The sequence below is a fragment of the Lepeophtheirus salmonis genome, chromosome 8 (genome assembly GCF_016086655.4).
Source record: "Lepeophtheirus salmonis chromosome 8, UVic_Lsal_1.4, whole genome shotgun sequence".
Classification (NCBI taxonomy): Eukaryota; Metazoa; Arthropoda; class Copepoda; order Siphonostomatoida; family Caligidae; genus Lepeophtheirus; species Lepeophtheirus salmonis.
The window spans coordinates 12,346,315-12,354,200 of record NC_052138.2 but is presented as its reverse complement, the minus strand read 5'-3'; the positions used below and the strand labels follow the sequence as shown (position 1 = coordinate 12,354,200).

Here is a 7,886-nt window from a genome sequence, read left to right as displayed (position 1 = left end):
TTCTTGTACATTCTCAGGAACATCTTCAAATCTGATGGTGAATGACTTTCTAACAATAGAAAATGGTGTGTCAACTAAATAAGTGAGTCAAAAGATAATTAAATACTCTCTAGTAGTTTATCACATTTCATAAAAATCTTCAATAAAATTAGTCTGGTAGGAAACAAATGTATATAAATTATCAAAATTATATGACTATATAAAGTAGGATGCAGACAAAAATCACATCATTTAAGCATTGGGAGAACAAAACTTTTGAAAGAGTCTGTGGATGCGTATTCAACGGCAAAGAAACGTAATATTATGTTTCGAAGCATATGGGTAGTAGTGTATCATATCCCCTGTGTACTTCCACGTTAGATGAAAATAATCTGGAATTTCTATGGCAAAAACAGAGTATCTCACAGTTGTCGGAATAAGAATAGCTCTGGATTTTTCATTTCGCATAGGTCGCCTTCAAGTACATATTAATTTGACTTATTTCAAATATCAGTGTTTATCATTGGAATCAAGTCTATTGTCGGTAATTGTACATAATATGGTATTGAATCACTGATGATGCTATGGGAAACAGTTTCTTATATTTATTTTCCTTGGAAGACTTATTTTTAACAACAAGTGTGTGTAGTGTAAGCTAAAAGCGTAATATTAAAAAAAAAAATGGAAATACAAATATAAAATCATGAATGTGACTCAGATGAGGTTTATCAACAAGCGTTTATAGGCTAGCCGCGTCTCGTGAAAACATTTTTATGATATATATTTTTTAAATAAGTTACCGTAATAAGCAGCATTTAGTATTCATTTTCTACTGGTAAACTGTCAATAATAGGACATACGAAATTTTACTGGTGAAAATTTCTCATGGAATGCCCCATGTATATTTGAATTTTTGTATCCTCATAATGATGTGAAATTTTGTACACATTAAGTCTACTTTTATTTTTACATAAGATATAAACATAAGTAATGGGGCCACATCGTTTTTTACTTATTTTTCCTTTGTTTACATACTAATATTTGAACATAATAAACATGTTATTAGATCTAGCGTCAAGATAACAATTGCAAGGTAATTAGGAGCATCGAAAATTTAAGCAAACTTAAATATTTAACACAACACAAATATAATATTTTTTTTTTGTTAATATAATTGATTGATATTCTACAATACAAACAGTGTAAATAATGAATACATATAAAGATGAAAGTAGATCAAATAAATACAAAACTAGCAGGAAATTTCTAAGAATAATTGAATTCCCATAATGTACCAAAGGGATATGCATTTGTAATTACTCTATTGAATTTAATATGTTACTTTTTTAAATTATATTATTTCATCTATATCAATCTTAAACTATATTACAAGTGAAATATGAACTTAGTTCACTGAGTTCAAATAATTGATATGACTTATATATTAAATGTAAATATGTGTTGGTGTGTGTATGTACTTTAATAGTGGCCGAACCAATGATGTATTTCCTAAAAAATTTCATGTTGGTTCTTAACACTCCATAAACGGTTCCGGTAACAATAATTTTGGGCTTTTAAGCCATAGCGCCTTTAAATATCATTTTTTAACACTTTACAGCTACAACCTGAGGGCTGGGATTTATTTAGGATATTATAAGGGTTTTTAATGTTTAGGGAAGCGGCAGTGGAAAAATTTGACCAGCATGAGGGAACAGCAGCCAGCAAGCAGTACTTTGACAAAAAGGCAATGGAAAAGCCTTAAAAGCACTCCAAAAATCTCCTGACCCGCCTCAAGCACCCACTTCATCGAGACATGCTCTGGTTTTTCTTAGACGAGAAACACTTTTGGGACCAGAAAGTCAAGAATTATTACAACAGGTGGCTAGCCTTCTGTCCGAAAGATGTACCTGCTGTCATGCAGACAAAGTTACTAGCCCACGTCATTATGTTGAATTGGTTAGCTCCGTAGGCCACGTCATGCCACCTCATATGAACCCATAAGCCCTCAAGGCCAATACTGATACCTACTTGGACGTACTAGAGACTAAGTTGAAGCCCTGAAATGCCATGGTTGCCAATGGGAGGCCTTACATTCTTTTCGAGGTGTGGCAGAAAGGGGAGTCCTTCTGCCACACCTTGAAAAAAATATATAATGACTCCACGACAATTTGAAGATTTCATCTCACCGGTCTTGTGGCCTCCAAACTTGCTGGATCAGAATCAGATGCATACTTTTTTGTGGAATACGATCGAATGACAAACCAACCGAATCAGCCGGCTTAACCAAAGACGAACTTATCAGTCGGATCAAGATGGAATTCCAGGATTTGCCAAGGGACCAAGTGGAGAAGGTCTCCTCGTGTATAGGGGCTGTAATTAATGCTGGAGGTGAGCTTATTAAATTAAATAAATTAGAATTCATCAAAATTTCAGAATCTGGCTTTATTTATATAATCTGATGACTTGTTGGAGAGAAAATTGCGTTAAAAAAATGATTTCCTGGCACAGGTAGCTTGCGCACTAGAGCGGTTTATTTTTCAATTTATTTTTCAAATTCGGATTACAACTAGTTGGGAAATGTTGTTATATATAAGAAAATAACCTATGTCTCTAAGATGTTATCTTTAAGTAGCATTTCTAGTTCAAAGTTTGAAATTAGGTAACAGTTCGTAATATCGTGATAATAGATTAAAATACAGGATTATTCATTATTTTACATTTTTTAATTATGATAGACAATATTCTAATCTATACTAGATATTAATAAAGTTTTATTTCTAAAGCTTTTCGATGGAGCAAAAAGAGACCAATACATTTTGCATATTTAATTTTCATACGATATGACAACTTTTCTGCAATTGTCGAAATTCATAAAAAGGTTGATCAACAAACCACTTTATTGCGCACCTTGTATAACTGTTTATTTTATTATTGAAAACTGAACGCCTTTTTTAATTGGGTGAGTCTGTTTGTCTTTTCTTTACTGCGTCAGATTGTTTTATTTATTATTTGTATACTCAGCATTTATTAACATAAGTCGATTGACGTAATTTATTATTATTTTAAATTTTGACATAGACTATGGGAAAGGATGGAAGGAGAAAAAAATTCATTGACAAATTAATTATTAAATTTTTTGTAATACTAACTATTTTTCTTTATGGATTATGAGAATAGTCCCTCAATGCTCAAGTAAAATAGGAATCTTCTTTGGAAACTAAAAAAAAAAGTATCACTTGTCATTTATTTTCACATAATTGACAATTTTTTTACCACCTAATAATTTGGGATGTTATGAAGGACTTTTATAATGTAGTGGTCCTACATAACCCTGTTCTTCTACTACTATTTAGAAATGATCTTTTCAAAAATGTCAGCATCCCAAAAGCTCCATACCGAATTACACTACTACTTTGACAATTACATTCTGATGAGTAGATCTGATGATCGTTTTACCCATTTTTTTTCTCAAAAAGATACAGAATGTACCTTTAGAACAACTCTTCAGAATTTGGGGAAGATTGGACAATATCTTATGATGGTACATTCGGATAATTTCATTGTATGACAACACATAAACAAACATATATTGCTGACCAAATCTGAATAATTTTATTTTTGTTTGGATGTAGGTTTTAATCGCGTATTGTTTGAACCCATCTTTTATTCTACTATTGACTTTTTCACTGACTTGCTAAGCCACCATGACAATAATCAACTACTTGTACTTTGCTATAAAAACTTGCAAGGTTTCACTCACATCTCTGTGGCATCATTTACAACATATAGATTTTCTTCACTGGAATTTATGTTAATGTAACTATTATTTCCATTTAGATACATATGTCTTTAAAAAATCCGAACTGACAATTAATTCTGAAAATAAGTAGTATTTACTTTAGGTACATGTAAGAATTTTGGATTTCCAAATTGCAATGCAATTCCATTTCTATTTAAGCATTTGAAAGGGTTCTTTATTTTTTAGAATTTTGCTCCTAATCCTTATTTTTGCCGTTTCCTCGATAGAATAACTAAACAATGCCAATGGAACAAATTCTTCTATCAAGCATCACAAATGCAATACAATTGCTTGAATGGGACTCTTGAAAGGGTAAGTTGTACATTTTTATATTCAAGACAAGTATGAATTAGGTTTAAGTCACTTATATGAGCAGAATTTAAAGATTGGACCGTTATTCAACAATATGCAAACAAATGTACAAATTATTTTAATTTGTACATTTGTTCAGGGTAAATAATTGTTCTTTGTGGCAAATAATTTATTTGACCTGATAGTAGCATCATTTAATTGAGTATAGCATGTATGCCATCCACCTGGTAATGTGAAAGTATTCTTGTTTTTTTTTTTTTTTTTTTTCAGAGGTACTTTACCAAGTTACACAAGTTTTCTCAGAATTAATTCTTCATATTTCCCTCTTGAATAGTGAAACTCCTATGTTGCTTACAGGGCGAATCTATCATATTTTTTTGCATTTCTTGTTATTCTAGGTTTTGAAAGACAATCCGTTTTTCTTGGTTGAATATTTAAAACTTTTTTTACTCTTCCAAATAAAGAAACTTCAGAACCTTTTTGAAACATTGATTATTTAAAGATCCAAAGAATTTTTAAGCAATCTTTCTCCAATATGGTGGCTACAGGGAAGCCACAATAACTCTCTCTTTAACAATTGTTGAATAGATGTGCAAGGCATGGAGTGTTTTCCCTAACATTTGTGAATATTTCCAATTTAAAAATTGTCTTTGCAATTCTCTGTTCGAGTAAAATGATTGTTTTGTGTTGTAGAAAAGGAACACCAAGTAATTTTAATGTTCTGATTCCCGAAACAACTATGGGTAATCTTTCTTCCAAGAATTTAGGATTGTCAAGATTTTCTATTAGTTTTTCGTCCCAGTGCACTGCCATAATGGATGGGAGTTTCCAGGAACTTCTAATTTGTTTTACGATACTAGTAAATGTTTCAAAACGATATTTCTAGGTTTGAACATAACTTAAATTTATTATCTAATTTCTATCAAGACTGTGACAGAAACATTTTCTTGACGGCAGACTCAACAACGTTGAAATTTTTACAATTATCATGTGGCTAGAAACCTATTGCTCCAAGTTTTGGCGTTCCAACACTTTTCTAATATTTTGTTAAAATGCAATAGCTTCACAAATTTGTTCTTTTGGTACAAAGTTAATGTTATTTTTTGTTATCATATATTTTGAAAACAATAAACCCTCTAATACAATATTCTTTTCTTCTTCAGAAATTGCCTTCAGACTATTCAAAAAAAAATTCTTGACATTGCTGGAGAACAATGACATAATTTATTATTGTTTTTCATTTAAACAAAAACCTTTCTGTCAGTTGATCTACTATCATTAGGATGTTCAAGGCAATTTTTTGTAGTCATTGATATGGAAAGATATAACTTTTCTTGTAATGTTTTTTTTAGTTGTCATCGGTATTCTTGCTTTATGAGAGATTCGTTGAACCTCATTCACTAACACAGAAGCTGCTTCAAATTTCACTTTTCTGTTCACTGAAGGGAAATTATCAAGTTGAAGGTGTTTACGTTCGCAAAATAGAATAAAAAAAACTTTTTATAGTTTTGTAATTTTGATCCCTTAAGATATCACAAGGACATATTAGTAAAATTTCTTGTGCCATAGCACTTTACTTTGCCATTTTTTAAGAACTAAATATTAGGTTATTGATTCTAGGAATGCTTTTTTATTGAAAAAAGTATGACAACGAGAAAACAAAGAACAAAGGATTTTGTTGCGTAATAAGCCTTATAAAAAACCAGAATGTGCCAACAAAAGATATTTGGCAATTTTTATAAAAATCCGAATTTAGCTTCAGTGTATTAAACATTAGGAGTATGAAAATGGCAAAAAAACGCATAAGTTTGGAACGGAGTGATCACCCTATAGATGCAATATAAACACTCTCAAAAAGTAAATCAATGGATTATTTGTTACTAATTTTCTTCTCTTCCTTAATTTTATTCGAAATTTTTCCATAAACTGTGTTGAGGACTAATCAAGAGTATTGTTTCGATTGAAATAAAAAGATATATTTACTATATTTGAGAACAACAATGAATTTTGAACGCATTAGGAGGTTTGCAGCTGATCAATAGGATTGAAAATTATCATCAGGATAAGTGAATGCATTTATTTAAGATATTTTAATGTTTCCATATTTTTCTAAAAGAAAATCCTTATTAAGCTTCAATATGCTTCAGTGAGTAAAACAGGACATTAAGTTCAGCTTACAATTCGAAATACAAAATATAATTAATTTTTTCAAAATATATCAACGTCACTAGCGTGAAATGAGTAAAGAGACAACATCACGAGCTATTAATGGATGAATAAAAAAAACTATATGCTGTATCTATGTACGTAGGCACATAGTGAAAACACTTGTGAGAGAGTAAAACTACCTTACTAATAATATTGACATTTGATTAACAGATTAAAATCACTTAGAAATATAATGAAATGAAGACATTTCATTTTCAAATCCTCCCTTGGTCTGTATTCCCTTAAATCAGATTTTAAATCAACTATGTAAAGCGTTCCATAAAAAAAAATTTACCCCAAAAATATAACAAACTAAATTATATAATACATATACTTACTGTGTCAAATCAAATTTATCCCTTCATTAATACTATAAGTACATCTTTAGGGTCATTTTACTCTAATCGGCATGATTTCAAACAATTTTTTGGATTGAAACAACTGGTCAATTTATTTCATGTTTTTACTGTATGCCAGAATATGAAGTATATATATATTTAATTTGGAGTTATCAGGATTTCAATTTAAGTATGTAAATGAAATAGTTATTAAAACGAGTGTCTTAAATCGTTATCTTGTTAAAAGGAATTTGTTAGAGATCATGATTCTTCTAAGAAACATGCGTTCAATTAATTTTTGAATCTATAATTTAATTTTCTTTTTTCATCGTAGTACACATAGTAGTCCAAGGGGTACAGATACCTTGAGCTAGGAGGCTACAATTACTATGCAGAAAATGCAAGATAAATTAATAAAATATCTAACAGGCTTAAAACTATAGCCTAGTCTTGAGTATATTTTCAGCCTTCTTTTATAGAATATCATTATCCTTTTTACAAGCTAAAATAGATTAACTATTTCATCTATTGAACTAATTGCATGAGTAAATGATCCAGTCGTAAAAATGCTCTTAGAAGCTATATTAAGAATTATTTGTTAGCATTTGAGGAGCTAAATAATAAAAAAAACACACAGATGAAAACGGTAAGTTTATGCACTATATAAAGATCTATTAGTTCCACAATTTGACATTACTTACGAGTTATCAGTTCTGGAAGCATGATAACCATGAAAGCTATCTTCGTGATTGTGGCTCTCTCAGCTTTGTTCCTTGAGAGCAATGGACAAAGTATGTACATAAAAGGGTTATATCATTGAAATTCAGGATATATGCAAATCCTGTTAAGTATAATTGAAAATAATATAACTAACTCTTTTCCATATTAACAGTCAAAACAACACCAGCACAGGGCGTGAAAACAACTGTGGTTCACCAACCGCACCTCCGACGACACCAACCGCACCTCCGACGACACCAACCGCACCTCCGACGACACCAACCGCACCTCCGACGACACCAACCGCACCTCCGACGACACCAACCTCACCTCCGACGACACCAACCGCACCTCCGACGACACCAACCGCACCTCCGACGACACCAACTGCACCAATAGGTAGATATATATTCAATTTGTAATATGATTTTATCGATATATTTTGACTTACAGGTTGTGCAACCGTGACTGGGGTTTCTTGTATATTCCCATTCATTTATGCTGAAAATATTTATGCTGGCTGCACATCA

General features: G+C 31.2%; 1 long non-coding RNA gene across 1 annotated transcript; it reads left to right on the top strand.

Moving 5' to 3' along the window:
* Positions 1–246: 246 nt before the first annotated feature.
* On the top strand, positions 247–7,571 carry LOC121123382 (uncharacterized). The gene is made up of 3 exons (XR_005865988.2): positions 247–3,541; positions 3,612–7,427; positions 7,529–7,571. It is a non-coding gene; the product is annotated as an uncharacterized lncRNA (long non-coding RNA).
* The last annotated feature ends 315 nt before the right edge of the window (positions 7,572–7,886 follow it).